The sequence below is a fragment of the Erythrolamprus reginae genome, chromosome 1 (assembly GCF_031021105.1).
Source record: "Erythrolamprus reginae isolate rEryReg1 chromosome 1, rEryReg1.hap1, whole genome shotgun sequence".
In the NCBI taxonomy this organism is placed as follows: domain Eukaryota; kingdom Metazoa; phylum Chordata; class Lepidosauria; order Squamata; family Dipsadidae; genus Erythrolamprus; species Erythrolamprus reginae.
In genome coordinates, this window is record NC_091950.1 from 362,184,761 (window position 1) to 362,198,832 (window position 14,072).

The window sequence follows — 14,072 nt, forward strand, 5'->3', positions numbered from 1 at the left end:
ATTTGGGGAGGGAAACATAAATGCAAAAGAATAGAGAGATTCAACTGAAATATTTCTTAGAAATGGAAATGCTGAATCAACACTGACCAATGCACTTCATCATAATTATTAGGACATACTATTGCCAAGGGATTTATAAAAATTCCACTCAGCAAATAATTGCCTTGCTGTTAGGTGATAGTCAAGAGTGTTAACACACTGTCACGGACCAGAATTTAGTCAGATATTCAACATTCAATTACTCTTGCTGAGAACAGAAAAAAGCATGATAGTTTTTCAACCACTACAATTATGCCTCCACAAGAATTCCACTGAGCATTCCTGCTAATCTCCAGCTAGAAAGGTAGGTTATAGCTGTGCTTCTGATGGGAGACATGATAGAAGAATCATCAAAGATGGAGGAGGTCCTGAGGTCAGCAGATCATGCCTATCTAACCAGAAGAAGATCAGAAGAAAGGAAACTAGCATTCTTCCAGTCTGAGTGATCACTGGTTAAGTGACAATAAAGGGACGATGGGATTTAAGGGCAGCTGAGGCCTAAATCCATGGGAATCTCCCATGGCAAAATCATTAACACAGAGAGGACCTATTTTAGAGTCTATAGGTTTAATGTAATCTTTTAACCTTACCGATATTCAAATGTAATGATAAACAAATTTAACAATAGTCTGTATATAAAAATGGAGAGACATCAGATTTTTCTAGTCAGTATCCAAGCAATATGTTATCTGTGGGAAACTTGTGTTTTAGTTTTGTACTCAAAAGATAAGGATTCTGATTAAATGCAGTTTGGCTATATAATATTTATATTAAATGAGGTTTTTGTCATGCTTATTACAATCATATTATCCCAACAAATAAAAGGGATAAGCAGATAAGTATAGTGATACCTTGTCTTACAAACCTAATTGGTTCCAGGACGAAGTTTGTAAGGTGAAAAGTTCGTAAGATGAAACAATGTTTCCCATAGGAATCAATGGAAAACTGATTACTGTAATGCATACAAACCCAAAATTCACCCCTTTTGTGGGCCAAAGTGCCTGTTTCCACGCTGGTGGGATTCCCCTGAGGCTCCTCTCCATGGGAAACCCCACCTCTGGGCGTCCACATTTTTTGTGATGCTGCAGGGGAATCCCAGCAGGGGAATCCCAGCATCGCAAAAACAGGCACTTCGCTGGCAACAGAAGTCCAGAGGTGGGGATTCCCAGTGAGGGTAAGCCTCAGCGAAATCGCAGCATTGCAAAGCAAAGGTGGGGACTGGAGGCTAAAACATATGAAGAATGGTTGCAGGAACTGGGCACGGCTAGTTTAATAAAAAGAAGGGGAGACATGATAGTAGTGTTCCAGTATCTTAGGGGTTGCCACAAAGAAGAAGGAAACAACCTATTCTCCAAAGCACCTGAAGGTAGAACAAGAAGCAATGGGTGGAAACTAAACTTTATTAAGCAATGGGTGGAAACTACCACTTTATTCTCCAGGGCACCGGAGGGCCGGATGAGGAACAATGGCTGGAAGCTGACCAAGGAGAGATTCAACCTGGAAATAAGGAAGAACTTCCTGACGGTCAGAACAATCAACCAGTGGAACAACCTACCAGCGGATGTTGTGAACTCCAATACTCTGGACATTTTTAAGAGGAAATTGGACTGCCATTTGGCTAGGATGCTATAGGGTTCCTGCTTAGGCAGGGGGTTGGACTTGATGACCCGCATGGTCCCTTCCAACTCTAACAATCAATCAATCAATCAATCAATCAATAAAACAAAACAAGGAGAAAAGTAAGTAGGGTTTCCTGTCTAAGCAGGGGGTTGGACTAGAAGACCTCCAAGGTCCCTTCCAACTCTGTTATTATTATATTAAATTATCCAACCTCAAACACATAAACAGAGATCTAATGCTGGGAAAGCTGGAAGGAAAGAGAAGAGTAAAAACAGCAGCAAAAGAGATGGACTCAGTTACAATGGCAATTAATGCTCCATTTGAAGATTTAAGAGAACAATTTAAGGAGAGCCTATCAAGGGGAAACTTTATGCATGTGTTCACTAGGAGTTGAAAATGACTTGATAGCACAGAATCAATCAACATTTTTTTTATTTGCTTCCTTTATGCTTCCAGATGAAGAGCATTTTCTCAAGAATTCTCACTGTAAAATTGCATTTTGTTTACTGGCATTTTCAAATTAAGGACCTATTCATGTCTATATTTAAAAACACACTGAAAAAAATTCAGCCTTTAAATGATAATCTTCTGCCATTATGTTGAAATAGCATTTTTTTTAGTTTTAACATTTCTTCAGTTACTCCATCTATACTTACAGCATTCCTACTTTTCAAAATCCTCCCAATATTTTTTTTCTTTTCAACATTTAAAAAATAATTTTATAACATTCTTTCTGATTTCATCCTTGATATCACTATCTTTCTCTCACAATCTCCAAAATATTTCTGCCCAAATTCTTTCATCACTTTCATTTTTAATTTCAGTCATTCTCCTGGAACATCCATATTTAGCTCTCTTCCCCATACAAAAAACAAAGTTCCATTTCCATAAAAATTGTACTTAATTTACTCTGCTTCTTTAAAACCTTTGTTGCTTACTTTGGCTACATCTCTTTAACAATCCTTTTCATATCATGATATTTTTCTTTCAGCCCCATTTTTGCAGTGATCATTCTCTTCCATATACATTTTCTCATCTACCAAACATCTTCTTTACACTGTCCATCAGTATAACTTCACACACTTTTCTGGTGTTCAGTAACTAAGTTCTCTATACTCATTTCCATGTCCTTTTTCCATACTTTTATACAGTGTTCCCTCGATTTTCGCGGGTTCGAACTTCGCGAAAAGTCTATACCACGGTTTTTCAAAAATATTAATTAAAAAACACTTCACGTTTTTTCCCCTATACCACGGTTTTTCCTGCCTGATGATGTCATATGTTACTGCCAAACATTAGTCTGCCTTCAATAATTTTTTTAAAAAATAAACTTTAATAAATAAACATGGTGAGTAATAATCTAAGTGGTTGCTAAGGGAATGGGAAATCACAATTTAGGGGTTTAAAGTGTTAAGGGAAGGCTTGTGATACTGTTCATAGCCAAAAATAGTGTATTTACTTCCGTATCTCTACTTTGCGGAAATTCGACTTTTGCGGGCGGCCTCGGAACGCATCCCCTGCGAAAAGTGAGGGAACACTGTATTCTATTTATTTTGCTAGAAGATAAATCTACTGTCCAATAGTTTTTCATGAAGGCTTCTTATTTTCTTTATTACAGTTGTTCTACTTTTACTCTTCTTTAGGCATTTTTTCAGTACTTCAAAAGGGATACTTCAAAAATCAACTAAAATTGGCTCAATAGTCAGGAAGAGAAAGCAAAACTGGGCTACTTCTGTTCAGTTTTCTCAAAAGACACCTTACAAAATAATAATAATACTATAGAGGGATATAGCATTGCTTCCAGCTGTACGGATTCAGCTCCAGTGATCTTAGAAGCCGATGTCTTAGAAGAACTTGAAAGATTAAAGATAAATAAGGCAATGGGTCCAGATGGCATCCACCCCAGAGTTCTTAAAGAACTCAGATCTATCATTGCTACCCCCCTGACTGATTTGTTTAACAAATCACTGTTAACAGGAGATGTTCCTGAGGATTGGAGAATGGCCAGTGTTGTGCCTATCCACAAGAAGGGCAGTAGAGAAGAAGCTGGTAACTACAGGCCAGTTAGCTTGACATCAGTTGTAGTTAAAATGATGGAGACTCTACTCAAAAAGAGGATAAATCAGCATCTAAAAAACAATAACTTATTGGACCCAAATCAGCATGGCTTTACTGAAGGCAAATCGTGTCAGACTAATCTCATTGAGTTCTTTGACTATGTCACAAAGGTGTTGGATCAAGGTGGTGCCGTGGATATTGCCTATCTGGACTTCAGCAAAGCCTTTGATACGGTTCCACATAAAGAGCTGATAGATAAATTAGTGAAGATTGGACTTAATCCCTGGATAGTTCAGTGGATTTCAAGCTGGCTGAAGCATAGACATCAGAGAGTTATTGTTAATGGCGAGTATTCTGAGCAGAGTCAGGTTACAAGCGGTGTGCCACAAGGGTCTGTTCTGGGTCCTATTCTTTTTAATATGTTTGTGAGTGACATAGGGGAAGGTTTGGTAGGGAAGGTTTGCCTATTTGCCGATGACTCTAAAGCAGGGGTCAGGAACCTTTTTGGCTAAGAGAGCCGTAAACGCCACATATTTTGAAATATAATTCCGCGAGAGCCGTACAATATGTTTAAAGGGCCATTGACAGATCAATCGCTCCAATGTTCACTTAGTACAGCAAGGAATGCTCCTCCCTGCTGTATAAAGCCACAACTGGACTGAAACAATGGTAATTAGCAGTAAAAAAATTAAATAAATAACTTACATTGTGAGCTTGCGATGCATGACATCAGTCCAGCAGTCTGGCTTCTTCTTTTTCCTGCGCATGACTGGAAGCTGGCATTCTTCCCACCTGATGTTGAGAGAATGCCAGCTTTGAGGCATTCGCAGAAGAAAGAAGATGGAACGTTGGACATGTCACACAACGCATTGTAAGTTATGTCAATTATCTATTTTATTATTTTACAAATCTCTATGCACACTGCACATACCTTATTTAAAGTAAAAAACAAAATGGGAACAAATACAATATTTAATATTTATTCTTCCTCTTTCTCTCTCTCCCTTTCTCTCTGTCCTTGTCTTTCTAATTCTCTCTCTCTCTTTCTCTGTCCTCTCTTTCTCTTTCTTTCTCTCTTTCTTTATCTCTCTTCTCTCTTTCACTCACTCTTTGTATCTCTCCCTTTCTCTCTCCCTCTCTCTGTCTCCTGCTTTCTCTCTCTCTCTCCCTTTCTATCTCTCTTCTTCCTTTCTCTCTCCCTCTTTCCCTTTCTCTCCCCCCTCTCTCTTTCTTTCTCTCTCTTCTCTTTCTTTCTCTCTGTCCCTCTCTTTCTTTCTCTCTGTCCCTCTTTCTTTCACTCTGTCCCTCTCTTTCTTTCTCTCTGTCCCTCTTTCTTTCTCTGTCCCTCTTTCTCTCAGTCCCTCTCTTTCTTTCTCTGTCCCTCTTTCTTTCTCTCTGTCCCTCTCTTGCTCCTGAGTGGGCCGGGCCGGAAGACCCCGCGTGGAGCCCTCGCGACGCCTCACCTGGATTTTTATACCGGAGGAAGGGAGGGAGGCATTCCTTCATGCACCCCCCCCTCGCCTTCCCCTCCCTGGCCCGGAGCTCCTCCCCTTTTTAATTGCTCCAGCTATCAAAAGGGCGATTACCATCGGCTCCCCTGTCACCCGGGCGGCATTTCCTCCACGCCCCTAAACGAAGCGGGGGGTGGGGGGGCTGTCAAAAGCACAGACTCCCGGCTGCTTCCGAAGCGAAACTTTTTTTTCTCTTTTGTCTTGCTGGAAATTCCGGCGGCGATTCTCACCTGCTGCAAGTCCCCGGGACGCCTCGGCTGCAGGTTGCAAAGCTCCCCCCCCCTACACTCTGGGAGCGGTGACTCACCAGGAGAAGACCCACGCGGCTCCTCTGGGGGCCTTGCGGAAGGCGGCGGCGGAAGCTCCCATGGCTGGCGCTGGGTGTGAGGGAGGATGCTTTCTGCGCGGGCGGAGGCCCACCCTCGCCGGAAGAGCTGCCCATCTAGCAGTCCCGCTGCCCCATTGGCCGGCAGGGGATGATGGGCAAGGGACGCCTCGGGGAAGGAGGGCAGGGTGGGAAGGGAAGGAGGGGGCTGGCGGGGGTTTAGGGAAGGGGAGCCGAGGCCAGCCTTGCAGCTCCTCGGCGGGAGGAGTCGAAAGCCACCAGGAGAAGACTGGGCTCAGCAGCAGAAGCGCCGCCCCCGCCCCCCCCATTATTCAGGCTCTCTTCGGGGTTGGGGAGTTTTTGGCGGGCGCCGGGGCCCGGGCCATAGACAGGTAGGAGCCCTGTCTGCGAGCCAGATACGGCCATCAAAAGAGCCATATCTGGCTCGCGAGCCATAGGTTCCCGACCCCTGCTCTAAAGTGTGCAATAGGGTTGATATTCCTGGAGGGGTCTGTAATATGGTAAATGATTTAGCGTTACTAGATAAATGGTCAAAGCAATGGAAACTGCAGTTTAATGTTTCCAAATGTAAAATAATGCACTTGGGGAAAAGGAATCCTAAATCTGAGTATTGCATTGGCAGTTCTGTGTTAGCAAAAACTTCAGAAGAGAAGGATTTAGGGGTAGTGATTTCTGACAGTCTCAAAATGGGTGAACAGTGTGGTCGGGCGGTAGGAAAGGCAAGTAGGATGCTTGGCTGCATAGCTAGGGGTATAACAAGCAGGAAGAGGGAGATTGTGATCCCCTTATATAGAGCGCTGGTGAGACCACATTTGGAGTACTGTGTTCAGTTCTGGAGACCTCACCTACAAAAAGATATTGACAAAATTGAACGGGTCCAAAGACGGGCTACAAGAATGGTGGAAGGTCTTAAGTATAAAACGTATCAGGAAAGACTGAATGAACTCAATCTGTATAGTCTGGAAGACAGAAGGAAAAGGGGGGACATGATCGAAACATTTAAATATGTTAAAGGGTTAAATAGGGTTCAGGAGGGAAGTGTTTTTAACAGGAAAGTGAACACAAGAACAAGGGGACACAATCTGAAGTTAGTTGGGGGAAAGATCAAAGGCAACATGAGAAAATATTATTTTACTGAAAGAGTAGTAGATCCTTGGAACAAACTTCCAGCAGACGTGGTTGGGAAATCCACAGTAACTGAATTTAAACATGCCTGGGATAAACATATATCCATCCTAAGATAAAATACAGGAAATAGTAAAAGGGCAGACTAGATGGACCAAGAGGTCTTTTTCTGCCGTCAGTCTTCTATGTTTCTATGTTTCTATGTTATATATCCTGAACACACTCAAAACCGTAGAAATGGTGGTAGACTTTAGGAGAAACCCTTCCACCCTTCCACCTCTCACAATACTAGACAACACAGTATCAACGGTAGAGATCTTCAAATTTCTAGGTTCTATCATATCTAAGACCTAAAATGGTCACCTAACATCAAAAACATCATCAAAAAAGCACAACAAAGAATGTTCTTTCTGCGCCAGCTCAGAAAGCTCAAACTGCCCAAGGAGCTGCTGATACAATTTTACAGAAGAATCCTTCAGTCTGTCATCTGCACCTCTATAACGGTCTGGTTTGGTGCTGCAACCCAACAGGACTGACAAAGATTTCAGAGGATCATCGGAACTGCAGAAAAAACAATTGCTGCCAACCTGCCTTCAATTGAGGACCTGTATACTGCACGAGTCAAAAAGAGGGCGGGGAAAATATTTACTGACCCCTCACATCCTGGACACAAACTGTTTCAACTCCTGCCCTCAAAACGTCGCTACAGAGCACTGCACACCAAGACAACTAGACACAAGAATAGTTTTTTCCTGAACGTCATCACTCTATTAAACAAATAATTCCCTCAACACTGTCAGACTTTCTACTAAATCTGCACTTCTATTCTACTAGTTTTTCTCATCATTCCTATCATCCTTTTCCTCCCACTTAGGACTGTATGACTGTAACTTGTTGCTTGCATCCTAAGATTTTTATTAATATTGATTGTTTCTTCATTGCTTATTTGACCCCTATGACAATCATTAAGTGTTGTACCTCATGATTCTTGACAAATGTATCTTTTTCTTTTATATATGCTGAGAACATATGCACCAAGACAAATTCCTTGTGTGTCCAATCAAACTTGGCAAATAAAATTCTATTCTATTCTATTCTATTGCCATGAATTATTTTACCTATAATATATTGATTACTTTTACTGGATTATTTAAAAATGTGGAAAGCAATGTGAGCACATCATTTTTGGTTTCAGTTTATGAAAGCCTAATTTAATGTAGCTATAATGAACAACTTAGCTGTTTTAAATCCAGAAAGAGTAAAAATAAATTTGTATAAATAGAATTGCTTTGTAAATCAAAGTACTAGAAATAGCTCTTATGCAAGGTCTAGATATAATATCATTACTTAATAAACCATTAAAACTAAAATTCTAACTATTTTTGTACATGTTCTAACGCTATTACAGCTATAGATAGAAGCATTTGAGCCAATATGTTTAATAGGTCAAAATTTTTGAAAAGCAGAATTACTACATAAACTTTACTGAGAAAATAGGGAATAACACCTATATAACCCCCAAACACAAGAAAAAGAAAGATTACATACCAGTGGTGAGTTCCTACCAGTGCAGTAGGCAACTCCGCACTGGTAGCATCCACCAGATGGCACAATTTGCACATGACTGCTCCGGTGCTGGTCTGTCAGGCAGCGCCATCTTTCTTCTTGATTTGGGGGAGGGGGTTTGCTTTCTGCGCATGTGCAGAAGCAAAATCTTGTGAGGGGATGCTTGCACGTGTTAAATTTCAGCAATTTTTTGCTTATGTGCATGTGCGGAAGAAAAAAATCATTGAAAATGTGCATGCATGAGGGTTCTCCTGTGAGATTTCAGCGCGATTTTGCTTCCTGTGCCTGCACAGAAGCAAAATCACACACAGGTGCACCCGAATGAATGAGCAAGCAGTGCCCCTGTTTCAGGTAAGTGCAACCCGCTGCTTGTACATACTTTTTTCACTTTTGTTTATTCAAGGTCAAAAACTGCATATAATTTATATTTAACATGAAAGCCTTAAATGTAAAGTATAGTTTCCTAATTACAGTGGTACCTCAAGATACGAACCCCTCGTCTTACGAACAACCCGAGATACGAACCCGGGGTTCAGAAAAATTTTGCCTCTTCTTACGAACTTTTTTCGTGTTACGAACGGCAAACCTGAACTTCCGGGTTTGGCGGTTCGGGAGGCTGCTGGGAAGCCCCGCAGCCCGGCTGTCACCTTTTAAAACAGCCAGGGGGCTTCCCAGTTGCCTCCCGGAGCCAAACCCGGAAGTTCGGGTTTGGCGTTCGGCTTGGAGAGGCTGCTGGGAAGCCACCCGGCTGTTTTAAAATGTGACAGCCGGGCTGCGGGGCTTCTCGGCGGCAGCGGCAGGTACGTAAGACGAAAACGTTCAGGAGGCCGCTTTGGGTTTTTGGCTGGGAGGGAGGGCAGGAGGTCCGACGCTGGGGGAGGGAGTCAGGAAGGTCCTCTTGCTCTCCCCCTCAGCGAAAAACACAAAGACGGTCTGCCATCGCATGACAGGCAGGGCGGAGCAGCGTGGAGCAAAGGGAGTCTGAAACCGCCAGCAGCTTCAGTTTCCCATTGCTCCGCGGGCGGCGGCAGACCGCCTTTGTATTTTTGGCTGGGGGGGAAAGCAGGAGGCGCAGGATCAGGCCGGCGGCGGGCACGGGAGAGGCAGCAGGTCTGCATCCTGGGCGGGTGGGCGGGCCGCGGGCGAGGAGGCGCAACCGAGCGGGCCGGCTCAGGCTCTGGCTAGGACGGGGCGGGCAGCGGCTGGGCGCGGCAGCGAGGGTGCGTCTGACTCGGGGCTGGCGGCGCCTGACGCAGCGGGGAACAACAGCGTGGGAGGCAGGAGAGGACCAGGCAACCGGAGCAGCGTTGCCGCTGCTCCCGGCTTGGCTTCCCTGGCCGCCTTGGCTTCCCTGGCCGCCTGGCGCTGCGATCTTCCAATCTTCCCTTGGCGATCTTCTGATCTTCCCTGGCTTCCCTGGCCGCCAGGGAAGCGGCCAGGGAAGCCAAGGGAACATCGGAAGATCGCAGCGCTAGGCGGCCAGGGAAGCCAAGGGAAGATCGCCAAGGAAAATGCCCAGCCCAGCCGCCCCCCCCCCCCCCGAGGCGTTTTCCTGGAAAGAATGCCATCCACCACCGAGCTTTTCGTAATCCGTTTAAATTTCCTTCACTCCCCCCCCAACATTCCCCGCCTTGCCTCGCTTGACTGGCCAGAGGACATGACATTCACCGCCTCCCGTGCCTCCTTTGGCTTTGCGATTGGACGCGCCTCCCGCCGCTCTGCCCAATCGCAAAGCCAAAGGAGGCACGGGAGGCGGTGAATGTCATGTCCTCTGGCCAGTCACGGGAGGCAAGGCGGGGAATGTTGGGGGAGTGAAGGAAATTTAAACAGATTACGAAAAGCTCGGTGGTGGTGATTGCACTCCTTTTAGAAAAACGCCTCCACGGGGGCTGGGCTGGGCATTTTCCTGGAAGGAATGCCATCCACCACCGAGCTTTTCGTAATCTGTTTAAATTTCCTTCACTCCCCCAACATTCCCCGCCTTGCCTCCCGTGACTGGCCAGAGGACATGACATTCACCGCCTCCCGTGCCTCCTTTGGCTTTGCGATTGGACGCGCCTCCCGCCGCTCTGCCCAATCGCAAAGCCAAAGGAGGCACGGGAGGCGGTGAATGTCATGTCCTCTGGCCAGTCACGGGAGGCAAGGCGGGGAATGTTGGGGGAGTGAAGGAAATTTAAACAGATTACGAAAAGCTTGGTGGTGGTGATTGCACTCCTTTTAGAAAAACGCCTCCACGGGGGCTGGGCTGGGCATTTTCCTGGAAGGAATGCCATCCACCACCGAGCTTTTCGTAATCTGTTTAAATTTCCTTCACTCCCCCCCCCAACATTCCCCGCCTTGCCTCGCTTGACTGGCCAGAGGACATGACATTCATCGCCTCCCGTGCCTCCTTTGGCTTTGCGATTGGACGCGCCTCCCGCCGCTCTGCCCAATCGCAAAGCCAAAGGAGGCACGGGAGGCGGTGAATGTCATGTCCTCTGGCCAGTCACGGGAGGCAAGGCGGGGAATGTTGGGGGAGTGAAGGAAATTTAAACAGATTACGAAAAGCTCGGTGGTGGTGATTGCACTCCTTTTAGAAAAACGCCTCCACGGGGGCTGGGCTGGGCATTTTCCTGGAAGGAATGCCATCCACCACCGAGCTTTTCGTAATCTGTTTAAATTTCCTTCACTCCCCCAACATTCCCCGCCTTGCCTCCCGTGACAGGCCAGAGGACATGACATTCACCGCCTCCCGTGCCTCCTTTGGCTTTGCGATTGGGCAGAGCGGCGGGAGGCGCGTCCATAGGCTTGGTCGGGTCGCCGCAGCACCCTCCCTTCGCCAACCCTTTGGCGGTCACCGGTGGGCTTAGGGTGCCTCGGCACCGACTTCGCTGCCCCTTCCCGAGCCCAACCCCGTGACATTCGCTTTCCTCCCGCCCGCAGCCGAGACTGATCGTGGGCTCCTTCGCAACTTCGGAGAGCTTCCAGGGCATGAAAGCTCACGAAAACCAGGAAGCTCTCCGAGGTTGCGAAGGAGCCCACGATCAGTCAACTGCGGGCGGGAGGAAAGCGAATGCCACGGGGCTGGGCTCGGCTCCCCCGTCGGCTCCCCCCCTTACCAGCCCCGCCGCGGAAGGCTCCATTCTGTTCCCTGAATGGAGACCACCGGCCGCTCAATCGGGCCCACGATCAGTCGGCTGTGGGTGGGAGGAAGGCGAATCCCCCGTGGGCTCCGTTACATCTTCCGCTGCCAGCCAGGCCATGCTGGCGGCAGCGGAACAATCGCCTTCCTCCCGCCCGCAGCCGACTGACCGTGGGCTCCTTCCCGAGCTCCCTTCCTGAGCCTCCCGTTCTCCCTCCCCCCCCCCTCGCCCCTTCGCCTCCCTGTGTTCCTAGGAGAAGTGCTGGGGATTGAGGCAAGACAGACCTTCTGCTCCTCACCAGCACTTCTCCTAGGAACACAGGGGGGCGAAGGGGCGAGGGGGCGGAGAGAGAACGGGAAGCTCAGCATTCCGTCAGCCGCAGCGCTGGCTGTCAACTTTTCTTTTTAAAACTGGGCAGGAGCTGAGTTGCCTCCCCATTGCTAAAAAGAAAAGTTGACAGCCAGCGCTGCGACTGACGGAATGCTGAGCCTCCCGTTCTCCCCCCCCCACCTTGCCCCTTCCGGTTTCGGCGTTCGGGAGACCGCTGGGTTCCCAGCTGTCTCCGAACGCCAAACACCAAAGCCGAACTTCCGCCTTCAGGAGACAGCTGGGAAGCGGCGCGGCTCTTTTAAAAGATGACAGCCGGCCTGGGGGGCTTCCCAGCACCCCCGAACCCTGTGCTGGCAAGCCCCCCAGGCCGGCTGTCACCTTTTAAAAGAGCCGCGCCGCTTCCCAGCAGTCGCGGAAAGCCGTTTTTTTGCGGGGGGTTTTTGGTTGCACGGATTAATTGACTTTACATTGTTTCCTATGGGAAACAATGTTTCGTCTTACGAACCTTTCGTCTTACGAACCTCCCCCCGGCACCAATTAAGTTCGTATCTTAAGGTACCACTGTATAATGTTTCCTACTGTTTTTATTTTAAAATGGGTTAATTGTTTTCCCATATTTGATTTGTCATAAAAATAAACCTTTTAGGCAGTCATTACCTAAATAATAAAACAGAAATAGTCTGTGAGGAAAAATGGTTCATATTTTTTATTAATAAAGTTTCTTTTGTATCTAATAAAAACAAATCAAGAAAACTATTAAGTAAATTCAAATTCTCTTTTTCAAATCTTTCAAATCAACAGAAATAGAGAAATAAAAAGAAATTTTTTTGTACTCCAGAAGTGCATTTTTCAGTGCAATTATCTTGCACAAGGCAACCAGTAGGTGGAGCAGATAACATAATTTATGACTTGGGAAACATTGGCAAAGATTTTATAGCAGGTTTCTTCATAATTACAGGGATCATGAAGAAAGAATTTTCTTCAAACAAAGGAAGGCTTAAATGTGTTAGGTGTTACTTGACTAGTTATTGAAACCACAGATAAATGAAGAACATTGATTAAAAGCTCAATATTTCATAAGTATCAAGTTTTAGAGCTTGTCATTTATTTCTCCAGGCATCATCCACTTGTAATGTGAGTTTTAATCAAAGTACAATTCTGATTCTATTTTTAACTTCTTTTCATGCTTATTTAATACCAGCTTTAAGCATACTGAAAAAGTAATGTAAAGGAATATAGAAAATCTGTATACTATAATGGATGCAAATAATTTCAATTTTTGAATAATATTTGCATTAACATGCTGTCTATGAGATTATAGTGAATGTGTAATACCTTTCAATTTTGCAAAAATAATTGGGCATGTGGGGGGAGGTTTAAATTTGAAATGCCAGTTCTTAAGTAGTATCTCAATGAATACATTATGTTTTCAGACACAATCATGATTTTTCACGTTTATTCCTCAAATAGCTAACAAATGAAAACTACCCTAAATTTGTTTTTGAACTTTTCCTCCAAACCATGTAAATCTTATATATTTTAATTTCCACCTTAACCTTAAGGATGCTGATCTTCTGCCCTGAGTCCAGTTTTCCATTTTCTCCCTACTATTTAGAGATTATTATATATTCTCGTTAAAGTTTTAAAACATGACATGTTTTTTTTCCCAGGGTGATTATTTTCACAGTACTCTTTCTGGCAGCATATGAATAATTCATTCTTAATAATATTCATGTACTAATTAGTCTTTTCTTCTGTTTCTTCACAAACAAACCTTGATTTCACTAAATTTACAATTAAAATAACTAATTTCTACTAATCAGTTCACTTTCCCATAATTAATTGCCATGCAGCTTATATAAACAAACTCCACCATTAGTTATTCATGATTGATGTGACAGAGGGGAAAAAAGAGGGTGAGACAATTTTGGTTATGAAAGCACTTGGCATTGTGATTGATCCTTGATTGTAGGAATGACACTTGTTAAGCAGCAAGTGCACATGCTATTATCAAACCCACCCACCCCACTAATATTCAACAATAAATTTGCTTAATAAACATTGAAATAATTGTGCTGCATTTTCTTAAATATAAATGGGTGGTACCTACAAACATGGATTAAATCATGGAAATCAGGGTTAAAAATACTCCCCATATCAAACAACTTTCCAGAATTGAAACATGTTTCTGAGAGAATAACTAGATTTGTCTGAATATTTTCAACCCGCAATAAAGGAGCAATGAACATAATTGTGCAGAGCCTAAAAAAGCTCTCCAGAAAGTTTTTGAAAGACATCTTAGACTTACAATTTAATTCAAACACCAGAGTGAAGGAATGTAATTCTGATCCAAAG

At 44.7% G+C, this 14,072-nt stretch overlaps 1 protein-coding gene across 3 annotated transcripts in view; it reads right to left on the reverse strand.

Moving 5' to 3' along the window:
• The window catches only part of SPATA17 (spermatogenesis associated 17), a 108,489-nt gene that overhangs the window by 61,488 nt on the left and 32,929 nt on the right, over positions 1-14,072 (reverse strand). The gene's annotated exons all lie outside the window — the stretch shown is intronic.